This window comes from Felis catus, chromosome B1 (genome assembly GCF_018350175.1).
Source record: "Felis catus isolate Fca126 chromosome B1, F.catus_Fca126_mat1.0, whole genome shotgun sequence".
Classification (NCBI taxonomy): Eukaryota; Metazoa; Chordata; class Mammalia; order Carnivora; family Felidae; genus Felis; species Felis catus.
In genome coordinates, this window is record NC_058371.1 from 72,237,001 (window position 1) to 72,251,555 (window position 14,555).

Sequence of the window (14,555 nt, forward strand, 5' to 3'; positions counted from 1 at the left end):
AATTGTTTCCAGTTCTTGGCCACTTCAAAAATATTTTTATGTAGCCTTCTGTAATGCTGTTTCTTTCCCCATAAACAGATTCTCAAAAGTGGGTTGCTGGTTCAAATTGTATTTATGTTACATTTTAATAGCAATTGCTAGGTTGCTTTCTAAAATTATTGTAGCAATTGGCATTTCCTTCATCAATGTAAGAGCCTACCAGATGGCTTTCCAGGGGAATTCTACCAAACATTTAAGGAAGAGTTAACACCTATTCTCTTGAAACTGTTCCAAAAAATAGAAATGGAAGGAAAACGTCCAAACTCTTTCTATGAAGCCAGCATTACCTTGATTCCAAAACCAGACAGACACCCCACTAAAAAGGAGAACTATAGACCAATTTCCCTGATGAACATGGATGCAAAAATCCTCAACAAGATATTAGCCAACCAGATCCAACATACATTAAAAAAATTATTCACCACGACCAAGTGGGATTTATACCTGGGATGCAGGGCTGACTCAATATCCACAAAACAATTAATGTGATTCATCACATCAATAAAAGAAAGGACAAGAACCATATGATACTCTCAATAGATTCAGAGAAAGCAATTGACAAAATACAGCAACCTTTCTTTATAAAAACCCTCAAGAAAGTAGGGATAGAAGGATCATACCTCGAGATCATAAAAGCCAAATATGAACAACCCAATGCTAATATCATCCTCAATGGGGAAAAACTGAGAGCTTTCCCCCTAAGGTCAGGAACAAGACAGGGATGTCCACTCTCGCCACTGTTATTCAACATAGTATTGGAAGTCTTAGCCTCTGCAATCAGACAACACAAAGAAATAAAAGGCATCCGAATCGGCCAGGAGGAGGTCAAACTTTCACTCTTCGCAGATGGCATGATATTCTATATGGAAAACCCAAAAGATTCCACCAAAAGACTGCTAGAAGTGATCCATGAATTCAGCAAAGTTGCAGGATATAAAATCAATGCACAAAAATCAGTTGCATTCTATACACCAGCAATGAAGCGACAGAAAGAGAAATCAAGGAATTGATCCCATTTACAGTTGCACCAAAAACCATAAAATACCTAGGAATAAATCTAACCAAAGAGGTGAAAAATCTATACACTGAAAACTATAGAAACCTTATGAATGAAATTGAAGAAGACACAAAGAAATGGAAAAAGATTCCATGCTCCTGGATAGGAAGAACAAATACTGTTAAAATGTCGATACTACCCAAAGCAATTTACATATTCAATGCAATCCCTATCAAAGTAACACCAGCATTCTTCACAGAGCTAGAACAAATAATCCTAAAATTTGTATGGAACCAGAAATGACCCCGAATAGCCAAAGCAATCTTGAAAAAGAAAACCATAGCAGGAGGCATCACAATCCCAGACTTCAAGCTATACTACCGAGCTGTAATCATCAAGACAGTATGGTACTGGCACAAGAACAGACACTTAGATCAATGGAACAGAATAGAGAACCCAGAAAGGGACCCACAAACGTATGGCCAACTAATCTTTGACAAAGCAGGAAAGAATATCCAATGGAATAAAGACAGTGTCTTCAGCAAGTGGTGCTGGGAAAACTGGACAGCAACATGCAGAAGAATGAACCTGGACCACTTTCTTACACCATACACAAAAATAAACTCAAAATGGATGAAAGACCTCAATGCAAGACAGGAAGCCATCAAAATTGTCGATGAGAAAGCAGGCAAAAACCTTTGATCTTGGTTGCAGCAACTTCTTACCCAACACATCTCCGGAGGCAAGGGAACCAAAAGCAAAAATGAACTACTGGGACCTCATCAGAATAAAAAGCGTGTGCACAGTGACGGAAACAATCAGCAAAACTAAAAGGCAACTGACATAATGGGAGAAGGTATTTGCAAATGACATATCAGATAAAGGGTTAGTATCCAAAATCTACAAAGAACTTATCAAATTCAACATGAAAAAACAAACAATCCAGTGAAGAAATGGGCAAAAGACATGAATAGACACTTCTCCAAAGAAGACATCCAGATGGCCAACCGACACATGAAAAAATGCTCAACATCACTCATTACCAGGGAAATACAAATCAAAACCACAATGAGATACCACCTTACACCTGTCAGAATGGCTAATATTAACAACTCAGGCAACAACAGATGTTGGTGAGGATGCAGAGAAAGAGGATCTCTTTTGCATTGTTGGTGGGAATGCAAGCTGGTGCAGCCACTCTGGAAAACAGTATGGAGGTTCCTCAAGAAATTAAAAATAGAACTACCCTACGACCAGCAATTGCACTACTAGGCATTTATCCACGGGATACAGGTGTGCTGTTTCGAGGGGACACATGTACCCCCATGTTTATAGCAGCACTATCAACAATAGCCAAAGTATGGAAAGAGCCCAAATGTCCATCGATGGATGAATGGACAAAGAAGATGTGGGGTGTATATATATACACACACACACACACACACATATATATATATATATAGTGGAGTATCACTATATATATATAGTGGAGTGTATATATATATATATATATATATATAGTGGAGTATTACTCAGCAATCAAAAAGAATGAAATCTTGCCATTTGCATCTACGTGGATGGAACTGGAGGGTATTATGCTAAGTGAAATTAGAGAAAGACAAAAATCATATGACTTCACTCATGAGGACTTTAAGAGACAAAACAGATGAACATAAGGGAAGGGAAACAAAAATAATATAAAAACAGAAAGGGGAACAAAACAGAAGAGACTCGTAAATATGGAGAACAAACTGAGGGTTGCTGGAGGGGCTGTGGGAGGCAGGATGGGCTAAATGGGTAAGGAATCTACTCCTGAAATCAATGTTTCACTATATGCTAATTTGGATGTAAATTTTAAAAAATAAAAAATAAAGTTAAAAAAAAGAACCACCTCAAAAAAAATAAACATTAAAAAAATTTTTAATAAATAAATTAATTAATTGGGCATGAAGACAAAATTTAATGCACATTTTATTAAACGTCATATGAAGAAAGAATGTATTAAAGTTATAAGAGCTAGAACACATGATAGAACTGAAAGACATAAAATTAAATTAACTCAATAATGTGTTCACCTCCATTTTGTCATCCATTTTGGGTAAACTGGCCTATTATTTGATTCCATAAATTAACCTCAACAACTCCTTAAAATCAGGGATCACGTAAACAAATGAAGTGGCCATAAGGCTTTGGAGAGATCTGGTAGATTACGTGTAGCAATAATTTCTCACCAACTGTACTTTTGAAGCATGGCTTTGTGTTTGAATAGTCACAATTTGAAGCTGATCATCACCTCTGTATGCCGTTTCTTTATGCTATTCACCTCTGTCACCCTAAGAGAATACAGCATTTTTTTTGTCTCCTCTTAAAAACAAAAAAAGAAAAAGAAAAAGAAAAGCTTAGTACTCCTGGTCTCACCAGCACTGAATGTTGGGTAGCTTTGAAACATTTTTCCTGCTTAGTGAAGCTTACCCATGTATGCACATCCAATCAAGAAACAGAACATTAAAAACATTTCAGAACCTTCCCTTTTGCCTGCTTCCAAAAAACTACCTCACCACCAAGGTAGCCATTATCTTGACTTCTAACAAGATAGATTCATTCTGAGTACTTATTAGCTTTATACAAAAATACTCATATGGTATATAATCCATTGTGTTTGGTTTCTTATGCTTTCATGATGTTTTTGAAATTCATTCCAGTTGTTGCACGTGGCAAGAGTTTATTCCTTCTGACAGAAGGAAACTTTTGCAGGTGACGGATATGTTTATTACTTTGATTGTAGTGATGGTAGCATGAGTATGTGCATATGTTATAACTCATCAAATTGTATACATTAAATATAAGCAGATTTGTGTATCAGTAATAATAACTCAATAAAGCTGAAAAATTACTCCCCAGTACTTAATTCCATGAATATGCAACTATTTATCTAATCCACTGTTAGGGCACATTGAGGTTACATTTCAGCTTTTGGCTATTACAAATGGTGTATGTGAACACATGAATATTCTTGTCATGTGTATTGGTGAACATATACATGCATTTCTTTTGGGTATGTAAGTAGAAATGGAATTGCTTAGTAATAGGGTAGGACTATTGAGCTATGGCAGCCAAACGGTTTTTTTTTTAGTGACTTGACCAATTTATATGCCCATTCATGCATAAGATTTCTAGTTGCTTTAAATCCTCCTTAAAACCAATCTTAATATTAGTATTTTCTTCCTTTTCTTCTTAACCATTTGGTATGTGTAGTTGTACCACACCGTTTAAAATTGATGTCCTTAATCTTTCACGGTGGGGAGTCAATAGATATGCTCTAAAATTGGTAAATCAAGAGATAGTGATTTAAAAACACTGGAAAACTTAAAAACAGAATAGAAATCTTAGAAAATATCAAAAATATACCACATGCATTACCACCACTGTCACCATCACTGCGACTTCAACCAACACATTAAGGAAAGCACAGACCATATAGTTATAGTTAAAAAAAAAAAAGGTACATTCAGTGTCGCAAAATGTATAACATACAGACTTAGTGAATTAGCATGTCTGCAAATCAATTGATACAAGAAGGATAAACTGAATTGAAAAATAATGAGACTTATATAGGAGTAAATTCAAAGCCCAATCATATTCTATACAAATAAACATGTTTCAAAAAGCAAAATCGAGATATTAAAATTAAAAAAAAGATGGACAAATATGTAACAAAAAGATGCAAATTAAATTTAAATGAGTTTTGTGTTAGTATGACCAAAGAAAGCAAATTCAAGGTAAAAATAGAGATTCAACTCTCATACTGGGTTTTCTTTTCTTTTTTTTTTTTTGTTTGCACAAAGTAATATCAAAATTAATTTTGAAAAATCTATAAAATATCCAAGAGATCTAGACAAAAATTAGTCATGAAATATTTATAGGAAAATTTTAATTTAATTCTCTCAACAGGTGAGATATAAAGTTGGTAAATAATAAATAGAAGATGAAAATTATATACTTCATAATATTGATTTTTTTATCAGAAATATTTTGTTTTGTTACGTGTTTTATGTGTCTATTGAAATGATTTTCTTTTTTAGTTTGTTAACATAATAAATAATGTATATTGATTATCTAATGTGAACTCAAATAAACCCCACTAGATCATTATTATTTTTTTTTTATACATTATCGGATACTATTGCTAAAGTTTTGTTTAGGATGATTTCACCTATCCTCATAAAGGACATTAATCTGTGGTTTTCTTTTAAAGGACTTACCCTTACTCCCACCTTCCATCTTTCCCCACTGTCACATTTTGGCTTGAGTTTAATTATTATTAAATCTGCATATTACTTTTTAATGTGACACAAACACACCACTTACATACCAATTATACCCAAGATAATTGCTTAAAAGGCATACTTCTGAGTCCAGACCAAAAGCTTGAAACATAATCTGTGGAAATAAGATCTGAGAATTCAAAAGCATTTAAAAAAGCATCAGAGAGGGTGCCTGGGTGTCTCAGTTAGTTAAGCATCAAACGCTTGATTTTAGCTCAGGGCTCAGTCTCACAGTCCTGAGATTGAGCCCAAGTTGAACTCCACACTGGGCGTGGAGCCTTCTTAAGATTCTCCATCTCCTTCTACCCGTCTCTGACTTGCTCTCTCTTTCTCTCTCTCTCTCTCTCAAAAATAAACAAACAAACAAACAAACAAATAAATAAACATCAGACACTTATACACACTAATATTTGGTCATACTTACATTTTTATGTATATGTTTAATTATTATATTTGAACTTTTATAGATTGATTTAGTAGCTTTTAAAAACATCAATTGAGATACTAATAAATTAATCAGTGTGTGTCCAGTTTTTCCTACCTTGCCTTCACATCCTCTCCCAGCTACTGCATAATAGCATTATTCCTATATTAACAAGAGTTATAATATTTGCATTCTGGGCTCTAATGAGAGCTTTCATATTTTGTTGAATTCCTTCTGTATTTAAAATAGTTTAATATCGTACAGTTAGGTCTTGCTTTTATATCCAATATGTCAATCTCTGCCTTTTAAATTATAGTGTTCAGACTATTTACATTTAACATGATTGCTGATAAGATTAGATAGAAGTTACTTTGCCATTTGTTTTCTGTTCTTCCCAATGGTTTTGTTCCTCTTCTATCTTTGTCATCTTTTGGATTCTTGAGTATTTTTGTGAATTCATATTAACTCTTTTGTTGGGTTATTATCTATCTATAACTTATGAAAACTTTTCAGCCATTACATCAAATATGTTGTCGCTACTTCATTCCTTTGCTGACTCCAATTACACATATTTAAGGCCACTTGAAGTTGTCTCACTGATCACTGATGTTCTTTACATGTTTATAACTTTTTCTTTGTGTGTTTCCTTTTGTATAATTTTTATTGCTATGTCTTCAAGTTCACTAATTTGTTCTACTGCAATTCCTAATTGTCCTTCCATTATCTCATACATAATTTTCATTTCCAGAAATTTGGTTTGGATAATTTTTTATACTTTCCAGTCTATGAATAAAAATATTGAATATATTGAATAGTTATAATAAGAGTTTCAATGTTCTTATCTGCTGATTCTAACATCTATGTCAGTTCTTGGTCAGTTTAGTTTGATTTATTTTTCCTCTTATTATGGGTCATATTTTCTTGATTTTTGTGTACCTGAAAATCTTGATCAGAAGAAGGAATTTCTCAATTTTACTTAATGGAGATCTGTATATATATTTTTATAACTACAAACATTTTTGAGCTGCATTTTGTAATACAGTTAAGCTATTTGGTAACAGTTTAGTCCTTTCAGGTCTCGCTTTTGAGATTTCTTGAGAAGAACAAGAGAAGAATTTTGTCAGGTCTAATGATTCCTCACTACTGAGGCAAGAACATTTTAGGTACTCTGCCCAACTCCCAGTGAATTACAAGGTTTTTCAGTATATTAAATTTTCTACCCTTGCATGTTCTCTGGATACTATAACTCTAACATTCTAAGGTAGCTTCTTTCTATAATCAGGAATATTTTTTTTATTTTGTTTAAATCCAAGCTAGTTAACATATAGTGTAGTAATAGTTTTAGGAATAGAATTTAGTGATTCATCACTTACATATAACACTCAGTGCTCATCTCAATAAGTGCTGTCCTTAATGCCCATCACTCATTTAGCCCAACACCTCACCCAACACCCCTCTATCAACCGTCAGTTTGTTCTCTTTATTTAAGACTCTCTTATGGTTTGCCTCCCTCTCTGTTTTTATCTTATTTTTCCTTTCCTTTCCCTATGTTCATTTGTTTTGTTTCTTAAATTCCACATGTAAGTGAAATAATATAATATTTATCTTTCTCTGACAAACTCATTTCACTTAGACTCCAGTTCCAACCACGTAGTTGCAAATGGCAGGATTTCATTCATTTTGATTACTGAATAATATTCCACTGTGTATATATACCACATTTTCTTCATCCATTCTTCAGTCAATGGACATTCGGATTTTTGCATAATTTGGCTATTGCTGATAGTGCTGCTATAAACATTGGGTGCATGTGTGACTTTGAATTAACATTTTTGCATATTTTGGATAAATACCTAGTAATGCTGGGTTTTATGCTAGTTCCATTTTTAATTTTTTGAGAAAACTTCATACTGTTTTCCAGAGTGGCTTCACTATTTTTCATGCCCACCAGCAGTGCAAAAGTGTTCCCCTTTCTCCACATCCTCACCAACAACTCTTGTTCCCTGATAATGAGTGATGTTGAAAAATTTTTTATGTGTTTGTTAGCCATCTGGATGTCTTCTTTGGAAAAATGTCTGTTCATGTCTTTTGCCCATTTCTTCACTGGATTACTTGTTCTTTTGGGTGTTGAGTTTGATAAGTTCTTTATGGATTTTGGATACTAACCCTTTATCTGATATGTCATTTGCAAATATCTTCTCCCATTCTATCAGTTGCCTTATAATCTTGGATATATTCTTAACATATAGGTAGCTCTACTCTTTGATGAATACTCAAAGGAAATGCCCTGTGGTTCTCTGTAGATCATTATCCTTGAAGTTTTCATTTTTTTTTTTTGTACTCTGACTTGCAAATTCTATCCTCCTTTTTCTCCTCCAACTTCCAACTTTATTTCCTGAACTCAAGGATTTTGCTGGACTCTATCTGTGTTCCCTCTCTATGTGCTGAATGCTGAGGATACTCTAAGTAAAACAATTTGGGAAAATTTTGGTACTAATCTTAAGGTTTTTTCCCTTCTCAGAGATTATTACTTAATGTGTGGTGTAAATAATCAAAATCATACAGAATATGTTTTCTGATAACTAAGGTATTAAATTAGAAATCAATATCAATAATATATCTAGAAAAGTCCCAAATATTTGAAGATTAACACACTCCCCAGATCAATAAGAAATCATAAAAGAAAACAGGAGATAATCTAAGTGAGTAACAGTGAAAATACTATACACCAGAATTTAGGAGGGGAATATAGCTGAAAAAGATTTAAAGGAAAATTTACACAGCTAAAATCTTACATTACAAATAAGAAATTAAAAAAAATAATTTAACCTTCAGTTTTGAGAAGGTAGAAAAATTGCCAATTAATCCCAAAGTATATAAGAGAAAGAATAGCATAAATCAGTGAAATAGAAACATGAAAACAATAGAAAAATTATCAAAGCCAAAGGTTAGTTTTTTAAAAAAGATTGATAAAATTGGTAAACCTTGACAGAAATAATGAAGGAGAAGGAAAAGAGAAATCTAATTATCAAAATCAAGAATTAAAGAAAAGATATCAATATACCTCTAACAGAAACTGAAAGGTTAAGGGAATATTACAATAAATTTATTTTATTTTATTTTATATTTTATTTTATTTATTTGATTTAATGTTTATTTTTGAGAAAGAGAGAGAGACAGACAGACAGACAGAACAAGAGTGGGGGAGGGGCAGAGAGAGAGACACACACACACACAGAATCCAAAGCTGGCTCCAAGCTCTGAGCTGTCAGCACAGAGCCTGACGTGAGGCTCCAACTTACGAACCATGAGATCATGACCTGAGCTGAAGTCAGGTGCTCTATTGACTGAGCCACCTAGGTGCCTCTACAATCAATTTAATGTAAAAAAATTTCAATAGCTTGGATGAAAGGAACAAATTCCTTGGGAGATATCATATACCAATACCAATCTAAGGGAAAAAAAGAGAAAATCCGTAGAGTCCAGTATTTACTATACACATTGAATTTGAAATTTGAAGAAAACCTTCCCACAGGGAAAACTCTAAGCCCAGATGATTCCATTGGTGAATTTTAGCAAACACTTAAGAAAGAAATAATATTAATCCCATGCAAACTCATTCATAAAATATAAGAGAAAGAAACACTACCTAAAATGTTTTATGAGGTCACCTTAATACTGATATGCAAACTTGATAGAGTTTACAAGAAAATAATTATATAGACCAATATTCCTTATGAGCATAGGTGCAAAAATCTTCAACCAAGTATTAACAAAAATTTTTAAAATTTTTAAAAAGATAATACATCAAACTCATGTGTAAGTTATACCAGGAACCTGAGGTTTGTTTCCCATTAAAAATTCAATCAGTAGGGGCACCTGGGTGGCTCAGTCAGTTAAACTTCTGACTTCAGCTCGGGTCATGATCTCATGGTTCTGCAAGTTCAAGCCCCATGTCAGGCTCTGTGCTGTCAGTGCAGATCAGATCCTCGTAGATCAGATCCTTGTTCTCCCTCTCTGCTCCTCCCCTATGTGCACTCTCTCTCACTCTGTCTCTCTCTCTCTCTCAAAAATAAATAAACTTAAAAAATCAATATAATTCAAATTCATACATTAAAATACAAAGGTATTTCATAGTTGCAGAAAAATTGAGAAAATGTAAAACTCATACGTAATTTTAAAAAAGAACTTCAGCAAACTAAAACAAGAAGATAACTTCCTTAATCTGATAAAAGTTATCCACAAAAAAAAAAACCTATGGTTATCATACTTAATGGGCAAATATCAAATGTTCCACCTAATCATCCCCAGAGGTTAAAAACAAACCAAAGATATCATCCCTTCTATTCACCATTTTACTAGAAGTCCTAGCCAGTGCAAATAATTCAAGAAAATGAAATAATAGCATTCAGATTTGGCAAGAAGGATGAAAACTATCTTCATTCACAAAAGGCATAATTGTTTACACAGAAAACCTTAAGGAACTTGCAACACATTGCTAGAATTAATAAGTGGAGTTTCAAAGTTTAGAAAAAAATTAACTGTATATAACAATAGCTAGTTGGAACATGATATTAAAAAACAATTCCAATTTTAATAGCATCTAAAAGCATAAAATACTTGATTAATTTAACAAAAGAGATATTAGACAGCTATGCTGAGAAGAACAGAATATTAAGACAAATTAAAGAATACAAATAAATGAAGAGATATACCGTGTGTGGGTATTAAAAGAAAATGTTGTTAGGATGACAATTCTCCTTAAATTGATCTATATAATTAATATAACCTCAATCATAATGCCAGAGTATTTTTCTACAGAAATTGACAAGCTAGTTCTAAATTTTATATGGAAATACAAAGACCTGAGAATAGTCAAACTAATATTGCAAAACAAGACCAATCTGACAGACATAATTACGATATTTTTAAGATATTGGTATAGGTATCAGGATAAACAAATAGAGCAAACAGATAAAATAGCCAGAAATAGTTCTAAACAGTCAACTAAATTTTAGCAAAGATGTCAGGGCAATGCACCGTGGCAAAATAAAGATAGGTGTCGGGAGAATTGAATAAATATATGAAAAGTAAATAAACCCAAATACAAACATTAATTGAGACAAATCATAGATGTGAAAGCTAAAACTCTAAAGCTTCTTGGAAAACACACAATATCTTTCTGGCCCATGGGTAATGGCCAATTGATATAAACAGACACTTCTCTGCACAAGACATATGAATGATGAATAAGCATACCAAGAAGTGATCGACATCATTAGTCATCAGAGGAATGCAAGTCGAAGGCACAATAGGATTTCCACTGCAACGGAAAAAAACAGAAACACTAACAACACCAAATGTTACAAAAGTGTGGAACAACTAGATCTGTCAAACTTTTCAAGTGGGAGAGTGACCATTTGGGAAATGCACTGGCTATTTCTCAATAAGTTCACTATATATCTATGCTATGACCTAGTAATTCATCTATTTTTTTTCTAATTTTCTTGAGGAATATAAAAATATAAAAGGACTACAAAAGTCCTCTACAAAAGTCCTCTACAAAAGGACTTAGGGAAGAATATTTATAACAAATTTAGCCATAAAGGCCAAAAACTTGAAATAATCCAAACATATATTAAAAGAATGGATAAATAAATTGTGGTGTATTCACACAAATGAATGTGACCCAGCAATAAAATAAGAATGAATTAATGATATACACAGCAACATGGATGAATCTCCCAATCATTGTATTATGTAAAAGGCACCACATACCAAGCGATACATATTCTATGGCTCCAAGAGTATAAAGTTGAAGAAGAGACAAACTGAATCTATAACAACAAAAATCAGCACAATGGTTGCTATGAGGATGGGGCAGAGACTGACTGGAAGTGGACATAAAGTGATGAAAAGCCTGCTTCTTGACTGAGGTAAGTGATCACATGTGTATATACCGGTCGAAACTCATAAAATCATATACATAAATCTGTGCATAGAACTGTAAATTTTATTTTAATTAAAATATAGAATATAAAAATAGAGGATTTATTCCGAGTGCAGGGGCTGGTTGGGATCTCAGCAATGCTGCAGACATTCAGGGAATCTTCCAGTGAGTCGGTACCCATTTGATCTACTCAATGCAGACGAACAGAACTGGCGGTCTTCTGCCCCATTTCTTTAAAATGTTGCTGCTCTTTCCCCACCATTCTTAACTTTCCCTTCCATATCTCCCTCTCCCCACAGGAAAAACAGCAAAAACAACAACAACAACAACAACAACAACAACAACAAACCACTCGCTAGAGCACGCTCTCACATACATTTCATCCCTAGCTGGTAAAAAGCAGGAACCAATTATCACAAGAATTTACTATGTTAAGGCTCAAAAAACTTATGTAATTATTTATTGAATGAATGAACTTCCAGCTATTAAAAAAAACAATGACTAAATTAAAATGTGTTTCCTTCCAGAGAATGATGAGAGCTTGCAGGTGATTTTAATTAAAAAGAATCAGTGTTGGTCTCACAAGTACACACAATCCAGGTAAGGAGATGCTTGTTGAAGATTTTCCACCTTGCTCCAGGACGCTTTGCTCAGCATTACAGACCCTGTGGTGCAGCCATTACTTTGTTCCTGCCTCCCTCTCTTTTCAGCATTCCTTGTTTCTGGTTCAATCCAATCCCTGCCCAGATGTGGCCACTTAGTTCCATGGACACTGCTCCCTTGGACTTGGCTGTTGCTCTGACCTTCCTAGATTCAGTTCTAAGCTTTGTCTGATGTAGACTGACTTGTGGGCCTCTCCTGCATTATGGAATTCATTACCTGCTCCTGGAATTTCCATTGCATTGCCTGTTCTTGTAGCCAGTCTCTGGCAATGGAAAACAGAACTAGGGAGGAGGATGATAGGAGAAAGAAGCTATGAGAAGGACATGGGCTTGGGAGTAACAGAACCTATGATAAGAAATAATGAATTCTCTGCAAGAATGACATAATTGCGCATTCATGCAACTGTCTTTAAGAATGTGCTGCTGGGCAAAGTGTATTTAGTAAGGCATGGTGAATATATAAGTACAAACGATTAGTACCAGTAGCACACCTGTTCAAGATATATGCTCAGCTATGCTTTGCACAAAAGTAGCAGCACATCACAATATTTACAGTTTCATAATTCCACTTGTACTCTCTAATTATATCCACTAAAAAAGTAGCTGTTGGGACCCGTTTTTTTTAAGTATAAAACTCATGACTCTAATTATCTGTTTCATGTCTGAGAGTATAATGACAAAAACTATTCACTTGGGGTTTTTTTTCCTTTATTTTTTGAGAAGATAATGCAGCATTTTAAAATTTTAATGTGATAACATATGCCTGTATCATGACAAGCTATGTGGTGTTTGGCAAGTAATTTGTTAAAGTGTTAAGTCTTGGCAGTGAAAGGGCATCTGGATGACTCAGTAGGTTGAGCATCTGACTCTTGATGACAGCCCAGGTCACGATTTCACGGTTGTGGGATCAAGCCCCACATCATACTCAGCATGGAGCCTGCTTGGGATTCTCTCTCTCTCTGCCCTTCCCCTGCTCATTCTCTCTTTCTCTCTCTCTCTTTCAAATTAAATAAATAAGCATTAAATAAAAAAAAAACTTTGACAATGATTTATTCATAAAGGACAGTAGATTCAGAGTGAGTCATTTTCACTTACTTCCATTCAGTTACATATTCATGGACTAAGAAGAAAGAGTTGGAGTTACAGATAACATGTGAATTGTCTAACCCACATTCCATCTTTCCTATAAGTTCACCCATTGACTGTTAGGTCAATGATCTAACAGATGTCTTTTATAAATCCTCACAAGTCAATCTTTAGTGACCCTTTGTTTAATAAAATTCCTACCTTTGATGTCATAAAACATAATCATGAAGATGTCTGCATTCTTTACTCTTGTGTTGTTTCTTTAGGTTCTCTGTTTTCCTATGGAAAAGTAAATCCATTGTTTTTTTGCAGCCATATATATTAATATTTCATCCCTTTATCAACTTGAAAATGTCAAAGATTATTTTCTCTGTAAGGCATCACGTCTTTTGCTCATCCCAGGAAGTTAATTGAGAATTTATATTCTTCTGTGGATTTTAGATCATTAAATCTTGATATAATTCTTTACTCCTCCATTCCAAGCAACATACCACAGGAAGAAAATGGTTTTTCCTTATACTTTCCTCCTCAGTCCGTCTGTACTAATGGGGAAGTTTTAAAGAGAATCTTTAACACACTGGCCTTGATTACAGAAAAAAAAAAGAAAATATACAGTCAACATGCATCATTTAACTCTGAAGAACCTGGGATGAGGCTGAAACTAGAAATTACACCATTTGGGCAATTCTTAAGATTGCCAGATTGTCTGATAGCAATTAGGCACCATATTTTCCCTTCCATGCTCCTATACCTTAGGGGCTAGAAACCTAAGAACTACATTTTCCCCAAATCCCCGACAGCAAGGCTAGAGTTATAGTCCACAAATGAGAGATACTCACATGAATTCTGAGATGCAAAAGAGAAGCAAAAGACATTATTGATTCTATGGCAGGGATGGGCAGGAGTGTGGGCTTACCCGGAAGCAATAAGATTTTTTTTAATTGAAATATAGTGTACACACATTACATTAGTTTCAGGCTCAAAACATAGAGATTTGACAAGTCTATATGTTATGCTGCGCTCTCCACAAGTGTAGCTACTATCTGTCATTGTACAGTCCTATTACAAAACC